The sequence below is a fragment of the Condylura cristata genome, unplaced genomic scaffold (genome assembly GCF_000260355.1).
Source record: "Condylura cristata isolate star-nosed mole 26May11 unplaced genomic scaffold, ConCri1.0 scaffold00002, whole genome shotgun sequence".
Lineage (NCBI taxonomy): Eukaryota > Metazoa > Chordata > Mammalia > Eulipotyphla > Talpidae > Condylura > Condylura cristata.
Genome location: NW_004567103.1, coordinates 54,979,567 through 55,004,671, shown reverse-complemented (window position 1 = coordinate 55,004,671; position 25,105 = coordinate 54,979,567). Strand labels below are relative to the sequence as shown.

General features: G+C 40.1%; 1 protein-coding gene across 2 annotated transcripts in view; it reads left to right on the top strand.

The window, feature by feature from the left end:
- The window catches only part of TANC1 (tetratricopeptide repeat, ankyrin repeat and coiled-coil containing 1), a 229,335-nt gene that overhangs the window by 21,634 nt on the left and 182,596 nt on the right, over positions 1-25,105 (top strand). For both annotated transcript variants that reach the window (XM_012726872.1, XM_004674876.2), the window contains exon 2: positions 6,429-6,513. The gene's annotated coding sequence lies outside the window, so the exon portion shown is untranslated. The remainder of the gene's footprint in view (positions 1-6,428; positions 6,514-25,105) is intronic.

The following is a 25,105-nucleotide window of genomic DNA, read 5'->3' as shown; positions in this document are numbered from 1 at the left end:
GTGGATCTCCTCCGGGGCAGGCGGGGATCGAACTCATGCGGAAGTGGCTTAAGCTTCTTAGTGCTATGCTTTAACCCACTGCGCCACCAGGGAGGGCCCTGTACTACTCTTTTAAAGAGCACTTTTTGTAGGGATGTAGTGTAACTTCCAATGTGAAAATGTTAATCTTTGGAAACCCTGAGCTGGGCTCCTGTTATCAACCACTTGAGTGCTGTCAGCTCAGCTAGAGGCTAGCCAGATCCTATAGGTCATCTTCCCAGCCCCACCTCCTAATGCTGTGGACTTGAAGCTGAAGTTCTGCTGTGACTTTTGGCTGTCATCACTTAACATCTTCCTCAGGTTTTTATAAGCTGGGATAAAAAGAAAAGTTCTGGGTGGATGGGTAGGTTTATTGCTATGCATCTCTAGCACACTGCTTTCCTCCTGCCTCCTTTCCCCATTTAACTCTTTCCTGAAGTTCAGCCCAAGCCCGGTATTTGCCAGATGTGTCACCAGACAACCCCGATTCCACTCTACTTCTGTGTGAACATCATAGCACAGGCACCACCTCCTCACGTATCAGCCTCTTTGGAAACCCTGAGGTAATGAATGACTCACCCGGAGAATCCACCAGTTTTATTCTTTGAGCTTTTCTTTTACATCTCCTACCTGGATGTGACAGGGCACCCTGTATTCATTCAGCTGCTGGTTTAGTAGCTTCCTCTAACACATTATGTCTTGGAAGAGTCCTCTTCAGTTTTCCACAAAGCAAACATTGTCTCTCCCTTAATTTTAATTTAAAAAGAAGATAAAAAGAAACTTAAAAAAGTTTTGATGTGAGGCCCTCCCTGGTGGCACAGTGGGTTAAAGTGCAGCACTATGAAGCTCTCTACAGCCAGCCAGGAAGGTGACCCACATGGCACCGCAGACCTGTTTTAACCTGCCCGTTGCTCCTGTCAGCAGTGTACTTCGTCCATCTGCCTGTTCCACTCCCCACTCTCTCTGGTGAATCCTCTCACCTTTCCTGCACCTCTGGCCTATACTCCAGTTCTGTATGTATAAATAAATACATCTTTTAAAAAAAAGTTTTGGTTTGACTTTCCTTTAATGTTTTATTCTTTTTAGTCATACATGCATACATGTTAAAATGCTATGCTGTACTTTTGTGAGTGGTGTTTTTATATACACCTATGATGTTGTTTATCCCTTATTAATATGTATTCTAGGAATGAGTTCTAATGATTGCATGTAATTCATATTCTTATTCATGTAACATAATATTTAAACTATTATTGAATTTTAATAATACTGCATGAACATTCTTTCTGCGATTTAATTGCTGCCCAGCAATTAAACTGTGTTAAAATCAATTTCGCATTGGCCCTCCCTGGTGACGCAGCAGGTTAAAGCACAACACAGAGAAGCTTAAGCCACTTCAGCATGAGTTCGATCCCCGCCTGCCCGGAGGTGACCACATGGTGTGGCAGACCTCTCCTGTCTTGCCCGCTGCTCCCCTCAGCAGTGTACTTCGTCGATCTGCCTGTTCTGCTCCCCACTCTGTCTCTGGTGAATCCTCTCACCCTCCGCATCTCTGGCCTGTACCCCAGTTCTGTACGAATAAATAAATAAATCTTTAAAAAAAATCAATTTCGCATTGTTTTAAAAAAATAAAGCATAAATCCATTCATTTTATCAGTATCTAAGAAATCACTGTGATCCAGATCTGTCCTACATATTGTGGTGTACAATTAGAAATAAGTATTACTAAAGATAAAGATAAAAATAAAACATGTAAGCCAGTAGAAAATGATTTTAGGTATTTAAGTAGATTTTTTTTTAATAAAATAGGCACTATAGAGTTCACCATAAGAGCTGTATATACATTTAAAACAAAAATTGGGAGCTATGTCTTTGTATGTTTATGTGTATGTGTTTTTGTGTCCCAGAGTAGAAGGCAGAGTATGTATCACAATTACATGCCACACACCACCAAAGCGGGGGTGAGGTTAAAAAGTTGTGAATCAGGCCCTACCTGGTGGTGCAGCAGGTTAAAGCACAACACTAAGAAGCTAACACCACTTCCGCATGAGTTCAATCCCTGCCTGCCCCGGAGGTGACCCACATGGCGTGACAGACCTCTTCTGACCCGCCCGCTGCTCCCCCCACCAGTGTACTTTGATGATCTGCCTGTTCTGCTCCCCATTCTGTCTCTGATGAATCCTATGACCGCCCCTGCACCTCTGTCCTGTACCCCAGTTCTGTATGCACAAATAAATAAATCTTAAAAAAAAAAAGTTGTGAATCTAAGTAATTTTGGAAAATGATGTTTTTGCCAGACACTGTAAGGCGTAATGGCAAAATGAACTATAGTAACACTGTTTTAGCTGGTAAAGTCATTTCTTATGGGAATACAGGTTAACAGTTTTGAATGTGACTTAAATTCAATGGTGGAACAAACAAGTGACTGGATAGTAGGTAGATGGTGGGATCCAGATTTCCCACTGTCAGAAGGGGAAGTTACAAATCAGCAAGAGCAGAAGGCTGCAGTAAGCCATATGGTATTATTGGATTAGGGTTGAAGCCCTAGGTCTGAACTTAAATTTATTACAATACATACATTTCTTACATAAACTAAATATAGATACAGAATGAATTACAAATGTGTTACAGTCTACTTAAATACCTAACATCATTTTCTATTGGCTTATATGTTTTATTTTTTCCTCAGTAATACTTATTACTAAGATCTAGAAAATACTAAGATGTAGAAAATACGTGATCTGTTCACTGGGAGGGCTTGGTGGCAATGACACCTTCAACAGCAACAACATACATATATTTTGGTTTCTAAATACCAATCGCCAAGAAGAGTAACAGTGATCCTTTGAAAATTGGATAATTATAGGTCTAGAGCATCTTGTGTTGCCAGAAAATAATAAAATGTTCAAAAAAAAAAAACACAAAGGATGTGGGTATGCTAAAAATTAGATATAGAAGCCAACCTCAAAGAGTTCCCAGTAGCTGAAGCTGGAGTAACTTGAGCAACAGAATAAACAGGTTTTTTTTTCTACATTATCACCCAAAGTATAAAACAAATATACTTAAGTTTATGTAGGGAGAGAGGAGGTGTTTTCCTTATAGAAGGATTCCAAATAGTCTATGTGGATAGTTACCCCTCCAGGAGCAGAGAGGTTTAGCTGGAGTGTGGGCTAAACTAAGGGAAGTAGGGGACTGCTTCTAAAGGATAAAGAATGAAAAAATAGAAAAAAAAATTAATGAAACATGGAGAGTCCATCCTTGGCCAAATAATTGAGGTTGATATCGCCAGTGGTAAGTCCCATTGTTCACACGTGCCCCGAGTATGATATGAAAAGGGCAGTTACCACTGTGATTTTCACCTTAAAACCCGTAGCCCATGCAAGTCCCAAACAAGGGACATATACACAGTACCTGACCAGTTTTCCTCACAGCTGTCAAGATCATAAAAAACAAGGAAAGACTGAGAGGTGATAGCAGACTAGAGAAGACTAAGGCGGCATGAGTAATACTTACAAAGAATCCTGGACACGGAACCTAGAATGGAGAAAGGGCATATGTGGGAAAAGTGGTAAAATCCAAATGAAGTCTTAGAATTCAGTTAATTTTTTAAAAATGCATTCATATCATTTCATTATGAGTATTTTCAGGAATAAAGAAGATTTGAAAGAAATACAAGCACCCACATACACACTACTTAGATTCTACATTTAAGATTTTGACATTTTGCTTTATTTTATATATATATATATACACACACACGTATATATATACATATATATGTATATATGTAAATTTTAAATATATATATACATGTGTATGTGTATATATACATGTATATACACACACATGCACGTATATATATATATACACACACATAAAATAAGACTTCTTCTAAGGTCATTGTCCAGTACCTACCAGGCATTTACAGGTCACAGTATATCTTTGGTTGTGTCCTGTTGCGTGTAAAGGAGAATGAAAAGTTGGAGAGGATATAGGTTACAGAGGCATTTTGCAGAGCGATCATGATGTGTCATGATCTGCACTGGTGGGCACTGGGACTGGGATCTGTGAGTTTCTGGGAAATAAAAACATTTTTCGTGCTGTGTTCTTTGAACCTAAAGTGTGTGTGACTTTCAGGTGGTTAGATGCAAAGGTGACTCGGGGCTCAGACAGTGCTGAGTGTTCAAGTTGGATTGTCCAGTGCCAGATCGTTTATTTGGGGAGTGCCCAAGGCTTACCTCCCCAGGCCATTCTTCCCACCCTTCTAGTCCCCTGGGAAAATAAATAGAGTAGGAGAAAGAAGCTTTAGCTCTGGAAGAGGTAGGAGGACTGATCAGCTCATCAATCAGGGGAGTGTGTAATTATGCGGAAAGGACAGAAATCATTCCCTGAAGGCCACAGACTTGGGGCTTTGCCCAGAAGAGGACTTTACAGCTGCTAACAGTAGCCCTATTCAGCTTGGGTGCACAATGATTTTAAAACTAATCAGGAACCCAAGCCGGAGATCAGGGACAAACACAAATATCTTGTTGACAGAGCAAACATCTAGATTTTGTTGGATAGGAAGTTGCTGAGGAAGGTCAGGGTGATGTAATGGTGTGTGCCAAGCTTTCATCCTTAAACAGATGGGCCCCTGAGGTACCATCTGCAGCTCCCTGCGGCCCTTCGAAATCACTTCCTATAAATTAAATTGTTGTAAGTTACTATGGAGAAATTAGTATGAAAGCCCTTCTCAAAGTAAAGCTAGATAAAATAAGGAAATTTCCAGTGAAGTTACCCATTTCCTCATCTTCTCTTGCCTTATAAATAGACCTGAGACTTATTATTTTGGTCAGATTTCTTGTTTAGCACTTGACTATTGTTGTTTCCCCCAAATAGCTGTCCAAAGTAAACTTCCCCTTCTTCTCTTAAGCTCTGACAACTGTACTTATCCCTACCTAAGTCAGTGTCAGCTGGATGTTTCTCATAAACTGTCTTGCTATTTTAGGTTTTCTGTTTTTGTTGAGGCGGAAGTAGTGAAGTAGTGGTTTTATTTTCTTTTTTCTCTTTTATCAAAGGAATATTTGTTCTGGGAAGGCAGGGGGAGGGGATGCCTCAGTCTAGATTAGAGGAAGAAAATGTATGGCATCTGATGTAAGCAACTGATTATGAATCGTAATTAGTGTTATTTTTGATACAACACTTTAATGAAACCTTTACTAAAATGCTTCAGAGCAGAAAGCAGGGTCTGCTGTATTTATTTTTGATTTATTCAACAGTTAATTGACACCTCTGTGTTCTAGGCACCCAGGATTCACAGTGGCCATTCCAGGCTCTGTTCTAAGGGAGAGACACAGTCAGGGAAATGGCAAAGTGAAGTTTGTGGAGATATGATGGGGCACTGGAGGAGGAAAAGGGAAGGAGGAGTGAGGGAAGACTTCCTGGAAGAGGTGATTATTCTTGAGTTGTATCTCAAAGAAGTAGCTAGGCGATGTATGAGTTGAAGAGGTCATGAGCTGAGGCCTGGAAGGTAAATGGTTTCATGTGTTTAGAGAACAGAGTGGCTAAGTGTGGAGGATACTGTAAGAGAGGTCAATGGCTGTTTGATTTGAAGTAGGAGTGAAGAAGGAAAGCATATGGGGATACTGGATAGTAGGGGACAGGGGCAGGGAGTCAGGGGTTTTGCTTATCCAGCCTGCTGATTTGAGGTTTGGGGAAGAAGTGGGAGGGAAGGATGTTTTGCTGGAAGAGGATTGAGGAAAATGAAGAAGAAGGCTTGAGATAGTTTTTGAGGGAAATGGAAGGTGGCTTCTGTAGCACAGGAGGCCTTTCTGGGTCAGAATCACTCACATTTCTCTGTGAGACGGTATGACTTCTCTTTGGGGACTTTGGGCCCAGGAGTTGGGTGTGGAAAAGTTGAGTTGTGTTGAATCCCATTGAGATAAATGGGCTGGCAGGGGGCCTGGATGTTCTCAGGAGTCCATGTTGTTGGGGAATGAGCAAGAGGACACACTCCAGGGTTGTGGAAGAGTGTGCACTCGGTCGTGGGGTTATGAAAGGTAGAAGGTTGGGAGGTGTGGTCATCAAGTAAGAACATTGAATGGTGCCTTCTAGCTGTAAGGTGTGGCCCTGGGAATGGTTGGCTGAGTCAGAGGCCAAGGGTAATAGGTTCAAGGGCAGTAATATAGTAACTCCTGCCAGTTACTACTAAGTGCTCTGTGTTAGGCTCTGCTCCACGTGCTTTTGAATTCTGATTCAACTACTTTAAACCAGTATTGTTATTTTCATTCTCATTTATAGTTGAGGAAACTGAGGCCCACATAGGTTAAGTTGTTGCTCAAGGTCATACAATTAATAAACAATGGGATTCTAATTCAGGCTATCTAAGCCCTCACTGCCCTTAACCTCTATGCTCTTACTTACTCTTTTAGGAGCTGACCTTGGCTCAAAAGAAGATTGTGAAACAACTCTCTCCCCCCTTTTGTTGATGAATGAGGAAAAGTTACCAAAAAATAGGTAGGTGATGGCTGAGAAATAAAGAGGAAACTCATATGACTGAGAGTTTCAAAAGAGGATGAATTTTTTTTTAAAGGATTTATTTATACATAGAGAACTAGGGTACAGGTTAAAGGTATGGGGGCGGGGTAAGAGGCTTCACCAGAGACAGAGTAGGGAGCAGAACAGGCAGACAGACCGAAATACACTGCTGAGGGGAGCAGTGTGTGGGTCACCTCCCCCCGCCACCTCCCCGGCCGGGGATCAAACTCATGCTGCAGTAGCTGCATATAGCTTTATACTGTTGTGCTTTAACCTGTTGTGCCACCAGGGAGGGAACAGGAGGATGAAATTTTTACATGAAGTTGAAAGGAAAATGGATTCAGCTAGTGTCTCTAGGAGGTGAGAGGCCCTGTCAAAGTTGGAGAAAGGAGCAGAAGATGGTGGGGGGGCTGTTTAGTGGATATGGAATTTAAGTTTGGGAGACTGAGAAAGTACTAGAGATCGATGGTGTGAATGTTGCACAGCAATGTGAATATACGTAATGCCACTAAATGGTATACTTAAAAATGACTAAAATGGTAAGATTTTATGTTGTGTATATTTTACCACAAGAAAAAAAGGTGGTTGAGGATGGAAATAATAATCACTACCATTAAAATCTTCCTCTAGTTCAAAATGAGCACTTAATATTTAAGTGTATGTAGGGATTTTGCTAAATTTCACCTGAATATTCATTTAATCCTCATTATTTTAATATAAAAGTTTATTTTTACATCATTTTATGCCTTTTTCCATCTCACTTGTAATCCCCATGGGCATCCCATCACCAGATCATCCATGTGCCATCACCATAGTCCAGTGCACTATCCCCCTACCCCCCATTTTTGATCCCATTCTCCACTCCACCCCTGTAAAATGTCTCTGGTATATAGTTAATCATTATTATTATCTCCACCGCCTTTCCTGCCTCTAGTCCTTTATGCTCCTGCTATGAGTGAAACCATCTGGTATTTTTTTTTCATTTTCTTTCTGGCTTATTTCACTAAGCATGATCCCTTCCAGGTCCATCCATGTTGCTGCAAAAGGCATGAGTTTTCTTTTTGATTGCTGAGTAATATTCCACTGTGTATATGTACCACATCTTTTTAAATTAGTCATCTACTTTCGGGCATTTGGGTTGATTCCATGTCTTTCCTATTGTAAATAAAGCAGCAATAAACATGGGGGTGCAGGTGTCTTTTTGAATCAGTGTTTTTGTGTCTTTTGGGTAGCTACTAGGAGATTGCTGGGTCATATGAAAGCTCCACTTTTACATTTAATCCTCATTTTTAGAAGTGTGGTAAATTTTGTTCTAACAGATGAGGACTCTCAGATTTAGTGAGATTAGGTAACTCGCCCAAGATCATGTGTCTAGAAAATAGTGGAGGCCAGGCCTTTCAAATTTCAAGCCCTTGCCAGTAACCCTTGGGGAAACTTCACAGTGGAAAGGTAGTTCCAGAGGCTGTATACTGCAGTGGGAGGGGTTGTTGGTAGAGGAAAGACTGGAGTAGGGAAAATGGTAATGGGGGGCAGGAGGTTGGGGAATAAGGACCACACGGATGCATTGACGAGCATCTGGTCCATGAAAGAAATCCATGTTCAGTGGGACAGAAGCTGTCAGGAACCTGGTGGAAAGTCTAAGTAACACTGACTTGGTCTCAGAGGGGGCAGGGGCTACAGAGAAGCTTAAAGGTCCAGTGGGGATAGGGATGGGTGTTCCTATCTGCCATCTATAGTCAGTCTGCTTGGCAGAAGATTCTTCCTAGACTGGACCTGCATTGGGAGGGATAGAAGGTATGGACAGTGCAGCTGTGGAGTTCAGCCTGGACTCCCTCCTAGCTCCACCCCTTTTTAATTTTCCTTTGAACTTCCTTCTTGCTTTTCATCAAGAATGAAGTCAGAAACCTGATACTGAATTTAGGTGCAAGAATATAGAAAGGATGGGGAAGGAGGAGGAGGTGGGGGAGAAAGAAGGGAGGAGGGCAGCTTTGGTGTGACAGTTTTCTAATGCCAACAGAGCAAATGCCAAGGACAAGGTCAAATTATGGTCAACTACCTACTTGGTTTTGTGGCCCATCAGCAAACGACAGACATTTTGCCACAGATTTTTTTTTTTTTAAAAAACAGAATGGTATGAAGCACATATCCAGCAAACAAATGTTACCTGGCTCTTTAACAGGTTTTTGAAGTTGTAACTTAAGATCCTAAGGCATATCCTGTCTTCAGTAATGGCCCTTGGCTTTTGTGATTCCTGGGTGTGGAGATGTGGGCCTGGCTCAGAGACTTGGATTTAGGGAGGTGTTTGTGGAGTGTTCTAAGCTCTTTAGAAGGGAAGTGTGCTCTTGAGAGTTCCTGTTATCATTTTATTTCCTATGTTTACATTGGCTTTTGCTGAATTCCTTTATTCTTCTGCTGGTCGTTTTCGATTCTGTACTGAAAGGCTGGCTGCTTGAGCAGTGCTTTCTGTGCAATAGTGGTGACCAAGTAGAGTGTGGCCTGTGATTATATAATAATTTTAAATAAATAAAGAGACATTCTCATGCAGGTCCTGTAGGGGCAGCCTGGATAAAGTTGTGCTCGCCTCAGTGCTGTGCCGGCAGACCCCAGCAGTACATCATCTGTAGCCTCGAGGTGTAAATAAACCTTCATCAGCACTGAAAAGTCCAGGTGAAGCCCTGAGCCCTGGCAGCAGCGGGATGCTCCCCATCCAGAGTTGTTTGCAAAACCTTGTCTCCATCCACAATAATTTTATCCCTGATTGTTGGCTGGATCTACAGAGTTTTACAAAGATTCTATTCAAGGAAAGGATTATTTGCTTGCTGGTGCCAGATTCTGATGGCTCATTTAACTCTACCTTTTTGCCTTTTTTTTTTTTTCTCTAAGAAGTATTTGGGGGCTTCAAAGAATAGGCAAATGGGATTTACCTCAAATAATGACAAGGTAGCCCTTAGATTGGTAAAGTAATAATGGCTGATATTGGGAGGGGTTATCTTCAGTGCCAGTTGCCTCTTGGGTATTAGCTACCAGGCTTCTTGAGAATAGGATCTTGCCTTTTTTTAGCACAGTATCCGCTAGCCAAGAATGGTGCCTGACATGGGAATGTGCTCTGTGAATGAATTTAATGCATGTGTGAATTGTGAAGTACAGAGAGGTTAAGTTGCCTGCCCAAAGCCACACCATTAATAAATAGTAGCTAAACAAAGTGAAAACCATAGAGAATAATGTTTTAGGAACTTGCTCATTGAAAATATTATTTACTCTGCCTTTAGGAATGTCTTCAGTTTTGCAAAACTAAGTTTTTCCATCTGTTAAAAAATACTAATTTTTATAATTTTATTAAAAATACTATAATTACATGATATAATTTTATAATAATAATGTATGTGGAGTAAATGAGACCAAATGTTGAGCACTGCTCATACTTTTTTCTCTTCTTTTTTTAGAAAAGAATTGTTTCTTTATTGTAAGATTTTTTAAAATTTATTTTTGTGTAGAAAATCTGGGGTGTAGGACAGAGGTGCTGGGGTGAGAGTATTCACTAGATACAGAGTGGAAAGCAGAAGAGGCGGATTGACTGGCATACCCTGCTAAGGGGAGCAGTGGGGGAGACCAGAGAGCTCTCCTGCACCTTGTGGGTCAGCTTCCTGGCTGGGTGTCGAGCTCAACCTGGGATAGAATTCAGCCTTAGCTGAGGCCCAGGCCAGAGCAACAGCATGATAGCACTGAGACATAACCCCTGCACCACAGGGAGGCCCAGTGCTCATACTTTTTTTTTTTTTTAAAGATTTATTTATTTATGCATATAGAACTAGGTACAGGGCAGAGGGGGCCGTGGGAAGCTTCACCCCCCGAGACAGAGTGGGAAACGGAACAGGCAGATGGACGAAGTACACTGCTGAGAGAAGCAGTGGGTGGGTCAGGAGAGGTCTGCCCCGTCATGTGGATCACTTCCCGGGCGGGGATTGAACTCATATTGAAGTGGCTTTTAGCTTCTTAGTGCTGTGCTTTAACCTGCTGCATCACCAGGGAGGGCTCCGTCATACTTTTTAAGTGTTCTGTGTGTCTGAAAATTGGTCTCGTTGGCTTTAGTTGTTTCAGTTGGCTTTAATTTTGAGGTAAAGGCAAACTGTTTTTGAAAAATTATGGAGACTGTCTTTTTAGAGTAAACCTGAAAACATAATTTAGGGTATAATAGGAAAGCCAAGAGTGAAGTCTGATTTTAGTTTTGACTATTACTATTTATTACTGCATGAATACAAAATATTTTATTAACTGATGGAAGACACCAGTGTACTAAGGATTGTCCATAGCGTGCCAGGCAATGTGTTATAAGAAGATGTTATTGTTTAGCCTACTTGTCTAGACATTTTGACATAACAGCCTTGTTGAGAAAATACTTCTTGATCACCTAGCAGCTTTGGTATATTTTTGAATTATAGTCACATACTTGCTCAAGCTGGTTACATGATAAAATATTCAAGTAAAATAAGTAAACATGGCTGGACATTGTACTGTTTTCCTTCTGTATCCCAGAGATCACTTTTGAGCTTTCCACTCTTGATCTGGTTTAAGAAGACTGAAAGTAATGTAGGAAAGAATGCACAGAGCCTTTTTGAAAGAGGATTTACTAAGTTTTTGGAGTGGTATGTGTATGAGAAATAGAGAGGTAAATTGTCTGGCAGATTGAGTGTAGGATGTTTTGGGGAGAAAACCAGAAAACTATCTCTGTCCATCTGCTTGAAAATATTGGTGAAGTGGTCACATACCAAATGCCTAAGAATCAGAGTGTGCCTGTTAGTATGCATATTATCACTTCTCCATTACTGATTATGCTGGACATGCTGGAATTGAGGAAAAAATACAGTTTATGTACAAGGTTTGCAAAATTGGTTTAAAATTAAAAATGTATTTCAGTTACTTGAAAGGGATAAATGTGAATTGTGTGGTAAGCAAATCAAGCTAATAATCATTTGAAGAGGAGAAAGATGAAACCCCCAGGACTTGACCTTGGCAGGAGGAATGGATAGGTTCATGGCCTATAGGGAGGTGACTTTGCTCTTATTCTGAGGAGAGACCAGGGTGGAACCTGAAGAATCTCTGGAGAAGCAGGGGCAGAAACTAGAGCCAGCTCTTGCTATTATTATTGTGGAGTACTTGCTGGTAAATTAGTCTTACTTTCCCTACAGATAAGCAGTTTTCTAAGATTGTCAAATACTTAACTTGTTTCTTGTTTTAAAAGATCATGTGAAAGGAGGCTCTCAAGTCAACAAATTCTTGTTGGCTTACCAGGGGAGAGTCCTGTGCTGTCTAGCAATCATCACCCTCACAACAGCAGTGAGCACTGCGGGAATGGGTGGTGACGAATGTGATTTTGGGGTGATGGTTAGAGTAGACTGATGAAAGGCCTTCTGTTGATCTATGAACCTGGGTCTGACTGTTATAAGTTGGAAATTTCAGACTGTTTTAGAGTTTCAATGGTTGTTTATTGAAGATCTGAAAGACTGAAAAAAAAAAAAAGAAACCGCTTACCAAGCTTCATTTCCATTTCAGAAAGTACAAAATTATGTACTTAGTACTGAACAGCATTTCAACAGTGATGGCATTTTATTGATTATCTCACAAGCAAAATACTTAAGTACTACTGGAGTATTTACAGTGGAAGCATTTCACAACAAAAGAACGAAAAAAGTTTCTTTGAAAATAGTTGGACCAGATACTAAAGAACCAGAAAAAACAGCAAACGTGGACCTTTGATGGCTGCCTTCCATTCCCTTAGGAACTTCCTTGAAAGAGGGACCTAGTTTCTGGCAGCATTCAGCTCTGTAGAAATTTTCATAAATGAATAATAGTTATAATATTCAGGGAACACTCGTAGTAAGTATTCCTGTCCACACGTTTATGTAAGAAAGGAATAGTCACTCATAAATATTTAGTTGATGTGTTTGTGGCTTTGAGGGGATAGTTGGGAAACTGTGATAGTTGGCAAATACTTGAAAGTGCAGGCCTAGAGTTAGAAACTGATGAAATAAGGATTTGGGCTTGTTGGGATTCAGTTGTTGACAAAAGTAGCTTCACTAGAAGAGTGAATCAAGGAAAAGTTACGCTGATTCTAGATACATGACTCATTAGGGGGATAGCACCCCTGCCCTTTGCTTGAGAAGTCGTGGGAGCGTCCGGTGGAGGCCTGGTTTTTGGCAGGCATGCCCTCAGACCTTGAAATCTTCCTCACCATTGTTTGTACAGTTAGAAAAGCTATAATGCTAACACGTGACTCTAGTGGACAGATTACAGTCTGCCCAATCCTGTTTCAAGGATGTGGAAAGGGGACAGCTTTTAGAACTATGTCATAAATACGAATGAAAAGTAAGATCTTTTTCTTTGAGTAACACTTGGTAGATTGCTTATTCACATTGGGTCTCAGTTTCCTCATTTGAAAATAAAAGATTATTGAATCATCTCCTAAAGTCCCTTCTGGTTCTAAATGAGTATGTGCATTCTGAACAGATGAGGGTAGGAAGTGGCATTTATTTAACACTGCCAACAGTGTATGTTCCAGACATTTAGGTGTTGCAGTTCTTTTAATTCTCATTATTTCATTCATTGTAAATCAGACTCATGGCATAGGTAATCACTATTTCTACTTTACGAATGAGGGTAAGTAACATAGGCAAGTTTACTCAGCTACCTAGTAAGTGACTGAACCTAAAACACGACAGGGAATGGTCACAATACCAGTAGCAATGATTTGCCATAAGTTTTGAATGAAATGGGATAAAAAGGCAGTGCTTTGGGTATTAGAATTTTTCTGTGTTCTCACATATAACTTATAGCAAGACCTGAAATTCTACTCCTAGAAGAATACTCATATTCTCCATGGTTGGGATTTAGAGGGGATGGGAGCAGTAAGTGATGCCCAGTCTGAGGTCTGAACCATTTCTGACTGAAATCAGGAGAAAGAAGACACTGGAATTTAAATGACATCGCTCACCGATAACAGTGACATTGGGGACGATGACTGTGTCAACAGGCTTCCCAGTTACTGAATTCACAATGGTCAGGCTTGCCCGCTGGGCACCAGGCTCCACCACATGGTGGCCTCTCCCCTGAGTAGCCAGAATGTTTAAGACTTAAATGTAGGCATCCAGTGGATAGCTTGGCACCGAGAAAAAGGAGGTGCTGGGCATTCGAAACCCATTGTTTCTGTCCCCAAGCCACATGGGTTTAATCACTTGTTCTTCTGGGAAGAGGTAAGTGAAGGATGGCCAGCAGAGAGGTCCAGCTAGTCAGCTAGAGGCCTGTTTTCCTTGTAAAAGGAAGCAGGAATCAGGCAGACTGGTTCTCTTCCCATAAATGATGTTCTCTTCCTAAGGCCAACAGCATTCTGGATAAATTGTTTTCTTCTGCTTGAGATACTGGCTTTGGTAAAAGTGAAGTCGGATTTAAAAGCACACAACAGAAGAGCCTTGGCCATAGTGTTGTGGAGGCTCATGATGCTGGTTTTGTTTTTCTCTTTTTTCATTTTAGAAGTCTTAAGTAAAATATTCTTGCATGCTATTCTCTCCGTGGTGTAAGAAAGTTGCCATCACTGAACAATAGCATTGTCTTTCAGAAATTGAATTCTAGCACATGTCTTTGGAGCTTTAAAATACTTGGGGACTTCTACTTACTTTGGGAGATTTGAAAACCTCGGTAAACAGAGGCTTCCCCTTTCCATGTGGTTGTTGAAGTCTGTTCTGCAAAAGACCCAGTTTTTAAAGTAATTTTTTCACTCAAACTCGATTTTTTCTAAGAATAATGAAGGATATGCAGACTAAAAGTTATTGTGGGCAGCTGACTTGTCATTTTCTAAATAACATTTTTATTCAACAAGTAAAACAAATTCACCCAATTAAATTATTCGTTGGAATTATAAATCTTGTCATTTAGAATGGATGTTGGGAATATTCAGGTCATTTAGAAGGCTGTGGTTAAAAATAAAATGACCTAAATATATAGTTCTACTTTTTTTAAAAGGAAAATTTAAGCTTTTCATTTTTGTATGACATTGGTCCTAAATTCTTCTTTTGTTGGCAGTATAACTAGTTACTCTTCTGTGTTTGAAACAAAGAAAATCCTTCTGTTTGGGTCTTCCTCATTGTGTCTGCGATTATTTTTCAGAGAGGCTGTGTAAGCCGTATATGCTTTCTGTTCCACGAAGGGGTATATATATGTGAGTGACAGAGAAACTGGAGAAAATGGTAAGCAAATGACTCCTCCAAGAAAAATTGAAGACAATTCTTCAACTGTTCTGGTCATTTCTTTTATACTTTAAATGAAGGAGCTTTTGAAATGCGAACTTGTCCCTGTCTGCTTTTGGGCAGTAACTGGAGCATAAAATGTTGAAAATCAATTATGTATTTAGGGAGATGAAACAGGCTAACATATTGAAGGCATATTGTATTCTGTTTGGTGGAGAAAGCAGGGCAGTTACATCATATTCCTACAATAAAGTTGTGTCCCAGGGGGATGAGGCGGAGAGGATAGCACATCCTGATGTACCCAGACTTCACAGAACATGAAAGTATTTTTGATATACTTGCCATTTGTCCTGGGTAAATGTCCTCTTTTAGAAATTGGCTCTCCTATTTTGCTTCTTGACAGATAAATATATATTTTTTTAAATGGTCGTTTTGAAATTGCTGTACATTACATTCCCCTGCCCACTAGATGTTAGAATCTTGGCAGGAAAGGGTAGAGTGAATATTAACTTTCTTCTGGAACCCATGGTGCCTGACACAGTGCTGACTGGCATTTGTGGGTTTGCTAGATAATGCTATGCATGTTGTCTTCAGTCCACTTGATAGGAGAGGTCTCTTGAGGACTGAGTTGTTTTGAGCAAGAGTCACATGGTTGGTTAGCTGTATTAGTTTTCTAGGGCTTTCTAACATAGTCCTGCAACTGGGTGACTTAAACAACAGAAATGTAGCCTCACAAATGTGGAGGCTAAAGGATTAAGGTGTTGGCAAGGTTGGTTCCCTCTGAGGTCTGTGAAGGCAGGATCTGTTCCAGGCCCTTCTGCTTAGTTTACTGTCTTCTCTCATGTCTTTTCATACTCCTTCTCTTGATGCTTATCTGTCTCAATGTCCAGATTTTCCCTCTTATAAGGCACTTGACACTGGATTCAGGCTCAGCCTGGTGACTTCACTTAACTTGATTACATCTCTGTGAAGACCTATTTCCAAAAAAGAGTTACATTCTGAAGTACTGGAAGCTAGGGCTTCCACACAAACTTGGGGGGCAGAGGTAGCCAATGCCAGAAACAGATCTGGGGCTATACTCTTTTTGTCTTCTTAATGCAGCAACTTTCCCAGCTTTGTTAATAAATGTTTGTTGTTTGATTTATATGCAGTTTGACAAAGACCCAACTTTCTACTCATAGAAATACCAACTCCTCTCCTTATAGTTTCCTACACTGCTGGTTTATAGATTGAAGCAATTTCTTGCATGGGGAAAGTTTTGCTCAAGGCTGTTTTTTGATGAATTTTTAAAACATTTATCTTCTACCCCTTTGATCCTTGGAGGATGAAAATGCTTGTCATTTGATGTCACATTGATTTTAAAGAGACACACACTCTGCACTTTGCCTGTGATCTTTTTTCCTTTTCCTTTTTTTTTTTTTTTTTAATACTTTTTGTTGTCGTAGCAGGGGAAAATGATATGAGTGTTTGAAGATTTATATATAGGAATATAGTCACCTGGCTACTTGGTCTCTTAAACTATCAGAATGCAGTGGAAAGCAAGTACCATCTAATTTCTGTACCCCAAGTTTTGAATTGGTACTCAAAATGCAATATTTATAAGATAAATTATATGATATCACTTTGAATTTTCAGTAATGTTTAAAGCAGTCATTCCTGTCAAAAAAAATTTGACCCAAAAACACAGCGATTTATTTCAGAAATGTCCAAGTACAGTACAGTTTCTTTGAGCTTGTCTCTTTGCCTGACTCAAGATTGTAACTTGTGAGGGATAACCTTGTAAATGTTAGGAAATATTTGCAATAATTCTCATTTGGATTGCGTATACATACTGTATGTATATGCTGTGTGTGTACACAAATGTACATGCTTCTTAGGTAAAATGCAGTTTTCAAAGTCACTTTAAACTTATTTATACTTTACATGCTTTTTTTTTTGAGATTTATTTATTTATGCACACAGAACTGGGGTACAGGCCAGAGGTACAGGGGCGGTGAGATGATCCACTAGAGACAGAGTGGGGAGCAGAACAGGCCGACTGATGAAGTACACTGCTGAGGGGAGCAGCGGGCCCGTGTGGAGAGGTCTGCGTCACCATGTGGGTCACCTTCCTGGGCTTGGGATCGAACTCATGCTGAAGTGGCTTTCGCTTCTTAGTGCTGTGCTTTAACTGTTTGTGCCACCAGAGAGGACCCTACATGCTTATTTTTAACTCAATGGACAGATGTCCTTGAAAGCAGCAGCATGTATATAACTTCAAAGATAAGACCCTTCTGGGTGAGGTTTGGGACTTTCTCCTGGGTGGGTTGACTTACAGTCTGGGACTCCTGTTGTGTGTGTGCATTGTGAATGTTGTTATAGAATAGGCAGGGAGGTCAAAGCCTCTTGCCAGTGTTGCCAGTCTCACAGTTCAAAGGCAGGCAGTTACATTGTATTTAGTAGGAAGTCTTTCATTTTGTGTATTTGTTGATAGAGAATGAAGCATCTGTGTGGAGCATTTTGTAATGAAGATAGCTCGATTGATGTAGGCAGGTCTCACCCTGTATTTGCTATAGATGCATTTCTAGGAGGCCTCCAATTGAGAAAAACATCTGCTGTTAAAATAGTTAATGTATTTTTTTCCCACTGTAATAGGAAGCAGCATTTGGCTTTTACAAACATGAAGTTATAGTGCATTTGTGGGTTGAGATCATTAACAATTCAATTTTAGCAAGTAACAACAGACCAAATTATATTGGCTTTAGTAATTTTTTAGAGAAAATTGTGATAAAATATATACATAAAAATTTTTATTTTAACCACTTCTAAGTGTATTGCATAGTCACATTAAGCACGTTCATATTGTGCGACTGTCACACCATTCATTTTCAGAACTTCCTCATCATCCCCAAGATGACATTTTGATGCTAATTCCCCAGCCTCCCTAATCTCATCCTGCTTTTTGTCTCAGTGACTCCACTTCATACTAGTAAAATCATTAATAGTTGTTTTTTGTGTCTGGCCAGTCTATTAAATTCATCAGTTATATCTGAATAACTTTTCCCAGCAGTCATATTCTTTTAGATCATAAACTAATTAGTAGATGACTTTAGAATATTAAAATTTTAGGACTGAAGTTGAAACTCATATGCCTTTGAAAAACATCTAGTATTTATAGAGTAGTTGCTAGGTATCAGGCACAGCCTAAGCACCTAGCAAGTAATAACACATGTACCCTCACACCAGTCCTATGAGGTAAATACTATTAATATCTCAGGTTTGCAGATAAAACACTGACAGATGAATTGCCTGAATTAACGTGGCAGAGGGGAGATTCCAGCTTAGTAAGCTGTGCTCCTGAGCCCAGGCTCCCCCAAGCACCTGGGCAAAGGAAGCCATTACTTGAGCCAGCAGGGGATGGGAGCTGATGGTAAATGACTGTAGATGGGGGCTGAGGAGCCCCAGTATCTGGTGAATTAAAGGAGTGGTGGAAGTAAGTACAGCTCAGCTCCTGAGGGTTTTGTTGAGCAGGAAGGTGGACTAAATATGCTCCAAATTTCCAAGACAAGCAAGAATCTGTGAGTATGTATGACCTCTGGATCTCAGAGGGGTTGGTAAACTATTCCAATTAAAAGCAAAAACAAAGCATGTGGGGCAGAGAATATCTCTGGGACCTACTATTTTGAGACCTTTGTGCTGGAGATCTCAAGATGACCTTCTATTTATCCAGGTCCCCCCACAGTTTGCTGCCCTGGGACATTCATCACTTGCCTTGAACCCAGAGGCAAGGTCTTGCTGATCTTGGCTTCCCAGCTGCAAATTTCAAGTGCAGTTATGCAGTGAGATGTGTGCTGAGCAAATGTGTCTTTATAGCACTCAGGATTTCTTTCCCCCTTGCTGCCAAGAGTTCACTGAAAGTCTAATTTAAAACAAAACAAAGCCAGTCAGTTTTGAGAAGCTCATATCCTTTCATGTAGAGCTTCATAATTTATTGTTTCATTTTGGGATCCTTTGATTTAACAATGCTGATTAAAATAGGGCTCTTAAACTGTTCTTTTTTCCCTCTCCCTTTAGAAAATCCCACCAGCGGAATTCAAATATATGCCGTGTATGACACATACAAATCTGAACTTCCTTATTTTAATAACAGCCACCAGTATTCATGACATATTTACTGCATGCAAACCTCTTCTAAGGATTTCTTTTAATTTGGAGTCAGTTAATTTTAAGGACTTATGAATTTAGATTGGATTTTAGAATTGGAAGGGCTTGAACTTACTCATTCCAGTTTGTTGATTTTCCATATGAATCTGGTCAGGGCCAATTAATTTTAAGAGACTAGTCCAAGGTCATCCATCCGTTGTACAGTATAAACTGAAAGAACCTTCATACCACACATGTTAGTTGAGTGGTGTACACATAACTTTGGAAACACACTTCTGTTGTGTCATTAAGGCCAGAGTCTGACTCTTTTTTGTGTGTTTGTGTGTTGGGGGGCAGGTCTCCAGTTCCAGTTGTCTTTTTCTAGATACCCTAATGCTTCTACTTTTATCTTTATGTCATCTGTGAGAAAACAAGGCTTGTTAATGTAATAATTATTATTTTCACGATACTGCGCTACCATTCATATAAACAGCTTTTGAACTGTTTTGACATGGTGTGCTAGTACATGTGTGGTTTTGGATCATCTATTGTGTCTTTGTGAGATGCCCAGTGTCTGGAGTTGAGTGTGGCTAATGAAAGAAACCCAAGTCTACGTTATTAGCATAACGAAAAGATCTGATTTTCTTAGAGATAACTATCAGTGAGATTATAGGAGAATGTTTAACTTAAAATCATGTAGTTTACATATGAATGATACGTAATCATCACATTCATTTAATATCTACCCCTTTCCTACACATCGGTAGAATGGTAGAAGTTAGTGGTTTTTAAATCCATGTTTTGAAGTCAGAGGACCTGGCTTCTTTCATTCAACAGAAAATTATTAAAGTTTATCTTTTAAAAAGTCATTTTCCCAGTGACAAAAATAACTACGCTTCTGGCATAGATTAAAAAAAAATGTAATTTCATCATTCAGAAATTTACTGTACAGATTTAAACTATAAAAGTTAATTTTGTTTAAATTGATCAATACCAGTGAAATTATAATGGGAGGGATTATAGAAGTTAAGATTTTTGCCAAACTTAATGTCCCTCCACCCCCAAACACACACACCCAAAGACTTTTTGCTATAAGGGTTATAAGTATTTGCAGTGCCTGATGGCACAGTAGATTAAAGTACAGCTCTAAGAAGCTAAAGCCACTTCTGCATGAGTTTGATCCCCGCCGCAGAGGTGATCCACATGGCGTTGCAGACTTCTTTGGCCCACCCACTGCTCCCCTCAGCAGTATACTTAGTCAGCCTGTTCTGCTCCCCACTCTGTCACTGGTGAATCCTCTCACCACCCCTACACCTCTGGCCTGTACCCCAGTTCTGAATGCATAAATAAATCTTAAAAAAAAGTATTTAAAAATATTGATGAACCAGCATGAGAGTCTAAATTACTTTGACTTCAGACTTCTTATCCTTTGTACTTTGCCATATTGTCTACCTGTAAGAGAAGAATAACAATGCAGAGTGGCATGTAATAATTAAAGACCAGAGTGTGAAGTAGAGGCCATAAGTCAACATTTGAGGAGAAGAGACTTAGCAACTTCATTTAAAAATTAAAAGCAAGAGTACTGAAGGTTTTCCTAGGTAAATTAGTAGCAAATTAAGGTAATATTCATATTTCAAAATTGTACAAAAAATGACTTCTGCTACTTAAAAATAGGTTTGAAAGCCCTGATACATGTTGTTACTAGTCCACAATAGCATTTGAAATGGTCCTACTTCTGTCATTGAGGACTTGAAGGCTAATGGAAGGAAGGTCACCTTGTGGTGACACTGCTTGTCAGGGGAATGGTCACAATACCACTTTTTCTCACCTGGTGCTTTAATAGTCAGGAGATGAAGGTATAGCACAGGTACACTTATATATCATCTGGCAATCTTGTTCTCCTGAACACAGTAGCAGTGTTGGAATTTAACAAGAAAGCACTTTGGACAATTCAGAATAGATTTAGTTGAGAACAGTGTGCATCTTTCTTCTCTGTGTGTGTGTTTGGTGTCTTTTCTTTTGTTGGAGGTCACTGTAACTGTGAATCAGAAGTGGAGGCAGGCTGCAGAAGTCAGCATGCTTGACTGGGTAATGACTCAGCTTGGGAAGGACACAGGCTGTGCAGCCTGACAGACCTTCCTGAGATTCCTTGGTGGGCCAAGAACTAGGTTTTTGTGATGATTCCAGACTATTCTTGTTTAATCTGCACATACCTATCTGGTTCAGACTCTGTATGTGCCAGGCCCTGGGCTTATAAGTTGATAAACAATTAGGGTCCCTTTCTTGCTCACCATGTAAGGTAACTTGATGGTTTCATATGCAGAGATGTCAGTATTTTTTTTTTTTTAAGATTTGTTTATTTATACATACAGAACTGGGGGACAGACTAGAGGTGCATGGGCAGTGAGAGGATTCACCAGAGACAGAGTGGGGAGCAGATGGACGAAGTACATTGCTGAGGGGAGCAGTGTGCGGGTCAGGAGAGGTCTGCCGCACCATGTGGATCACCTCCGGGACAAGTGGGGATCGAACTCATGCTGAAGTGATTTTAGCGTTTTAGTGCTGTGTTTTAACCAGCTGTACCACCCACGGAGGGCTCTGACAAGTCAGTATTTTAAGGAGTGCATAGAAGAGCCAAATGGGGTATACTGGGAACATAGGGAAAACTGAGACCTCTATTCTAGAGTAAAAGGAAGGCAGTGGGATCTTGGAGAGGAAGTTGTCCAGGTTGAGTGGAAGGACATTCTAGGTAGAGAATCTATGTATGCTAATAAGGTGGGTAGAATCTACATAGTAAATGTTAGAAAAAATCTTGCTTAAAATGGGTATCTTGGAACTTTTAAAAGTCCTTCTAGAAATTGTGAGAAACATGCAAATAGTGAGGCTTATGAAGAACCTCCATAGAGACTATCTACCAGCTTCACAAATAATATTTTGCCAGTCTTATCTTACTAACCCAGCATTATTTTTGATGAAGTTAGGTTATTTTTTTTTTTAAAGATTTATTTATTTGTAAATACAGAACTGGGGTACAGGTCAGAGACTCAGGGGCAGTGAGAGGATTCACCAGAGACAGAGTGGGGAGCAGAACAGGCAGATCAACGAAGTACACTGCTGAGGGGAGCAGCGGGCGGGTCAGGAGAGGTCTGCCATGCCATGTGGTCTCCTCCGGGGCAGGCGGGAATCGAACTCATGCAGAAGTGGCTTTTAGCTTCTCAGTGCAGTGCTTTAACCCGCTGCGCCACCAGGGAGGGCCCGAAGTTAGGTTATTTTAAAGCAAATTTCAGATACTATGAAATTATAACTGTTTAGTATGCATCTCTCCCCCCCACCTCCTTGCTATTATCATACAGTAAAATTAAGATAATTCCCTGATACTTATGCAAGAGTGAGTTTATATGTACATGTATGTCCCCTATTAATAGCACAGGCCTTATACTTTATAATAAAGTGGTTTTATTATCTAAATGGTTAATGTTTTTTAGGACACTGGTTTTCAGGGATGTTGGATAAATGTAGCATTACTCTAATACTCTATATTTTACTCCTTTCTTTATAATTACTATATAAATTATTTGGTTTTATTTCTGATTGTTTTGAATCAGCCTGGCCCTGATGGAGGGCTGTAGCTTTTAACTTTTAATATTCCCTATTTGCCATATTGCCAGGCCTTTTCTGAGATCCAGAAAACACACACTGAGGGCTAGATTATGAATGGCTGAGAGTACACAGGCAGTTCCTTTGGTTTTGCTTTAGTGTTCAGTTCTCAGTGTGTAGTTCATGAGTTGGAAGTGTGGCATTTGTGCTGGATAATTCTACCTTTGCAGCTTTTGAAAGCTATTCCTTTGCACGCACCGTGGCTTGGACCAGCTCAGTGTCCTACTCAGATGACAGGCTGGTTGCCATCTCCATAGGCTCAGCTTGATCCTTCAGGGATTGGCCTAAATTGACCTTATTTTCACTGCTTTCCTTAACTACTGCAATCGTCCCTTCTCCATTCCTTCTACTCTGTACTCTAGCCCTTAAGTATATGGTAATCTAGATGGTTTATATTTCTCCTGTGAGTAGCAATACAAAGAAGGAAAGGAAACTCTGAAGCCAACATAATCTAGAATCTTGGCCCTGTTTCCTCATTTATTTTTATTATGGTAATACAGACACAAAAAAACAACAGAGCTATAAATGTGCCGTACAGTAGTAACTATAAGCACAGTGTTGCTCAGCAGATCTTGAGAATATTTTCACCTTGCACGATTGAAACTAACCATTGAACAGCTATCTCCATTGCTTTCCTCCTCCTCCCATTCTATTTTCTTATTGTCTGTGTCTATGAGTTAGATTCATGAGTTGGAATCATATACTGTGTGCCTTTCTGTGAAAAGCTTATTTTATATAATCTTAATATTTATCCACAGTGTAGTATATGATAGAGTTTCTTTATTTTAAATTGAGATGACATTGGTTTATAGCACTGCATGTTTCAGGAATACAGGTTTACATTTCTTCAAATGTGTTACCTCATCATACTGTATTTCCTTCTTTTTAAAGACTCAGTAATAACCCATTGTACTTACAGACCCTATTTTAGTTATCCATTTGTCTGTCATACCTTAAGGTTACTTCTGCATTCTAGCTGTTAAGAGTAAGGTTACAATGAACATGGGAGTCCTGATTGCAGTTCTTTGGAATAAATACCCACAAGTGGGATTGCTGAATCACATGGTCTTACGTTACTCTTTTTAAAGTTTGTCGAATGGAATTTGTGCTCCATGTAATGCAGCACAATATATACAGAATGAGTCCTGTCCTGCCTGCAGTCAACTTGCACGCTTAGCCCTCTTGTTCATGAGTATTCACTGTGCCTTATGAGAGGTCGTTAGTATTTCTTCTTTACTGACGCCTTATTGTTTTTGACCCATGTGTTTAATAACTTTGGGAATTACTTTGGAGGGAAGTCATTTCCATCCCCACCCAGAAAAAACAAAAAGCAAAAACATACCACCAAAAAAACTTTGATTAGCTGGTCACTCACAGCAGCTGTGTCATTGAGGAAGTGTTGACTCTGCTTTTGGTTTTTTAAATGACTGTTACCTATTCTCAGGACTGAAAATAATGCAAGCTTGGAATTTAATTTTAGATTATTAACAAGATCAAAAAGCAAAGATACAAGGACAATAGGGAAAGGTCTTTCTATAAAATAGTGGTAGGAAGCAGAAAAAGTCTGTATAAAATGATGCATACTGCAAAAAATAAGCTTGGCTAGAAAGTGAAAGTTGCATTTTCATGTTAATTTGAAGTGTATTAGCCATATTGTCTGGTATTTTAAAAGGCTATTGATAAAAATGTACAGGTATATTTAACTTTGTTAGTGGGGGTTTAGAAGAGGAATTTATTTCCTAGGAGAGAAGAATTATCTAGTTATTTTCATATTTGCTGTTTTGGTGGCCAAAGGTATTTATTAGCTTTGAGTGACTTAGGAAGTTCTCTGATTCACTTCTACTCAGGGAAGATGCAGCTGTAGCCAACTTAGAATTTCCTCAAATTTCACCGCTTAGCATTCATGAAGGAAGGTGTCATGGCTTAGCATACGCAAAGTCGATTCCGCTGACTTGAAATTGTAGGGAAAAGATTAATAATATTTTCCCTAGTTTTGTTGATGTTTATATGCCGGGGTTTTCGTTTGTGAAAGGGTACAATTCAGATCCCATGATTTCTGAAAGGGTACGATTCAGATCCTGTGATTTAATTGTGTTCTGGCCAAAGGACCCTTAGCCTCTGTGATGTGAGTCATTTCCTAACAAGGCCCAGTACAGGCCTGCAACACCCCTCTCAGGGACATGTGGTGGAGCTTGCAAACCTGCTGTTTGCAACTGGAGGAAGTTAGTGTGTCACAGGGAAAGAACAGAGGTATGCAGCACTGGTGGCCTGGATATGGTGGTCCAGGGCATCAGAGACAGTCAATGCAGCCATCCATATCCCCATCTGTTCTGCTTTGTGGGCTCAGCGTAGGCCTCCAGTCCCCCTGGAGGATTGCCAAGAGCCAGAAAGAATCTCAGGGCAGGACATTCCCTCTTCCCCTCCCCAGACTAGCAGGTTATCAAGAGAGGCACAGAGCCCAGTTTTCAGAACTGAGCTGAAGGGTGATTTAGGCCTGTGGAATGCAGGAGAAAGAAGCTAAGTTATTAGATTTGAGTTTGGGAGCCTTTAATTGG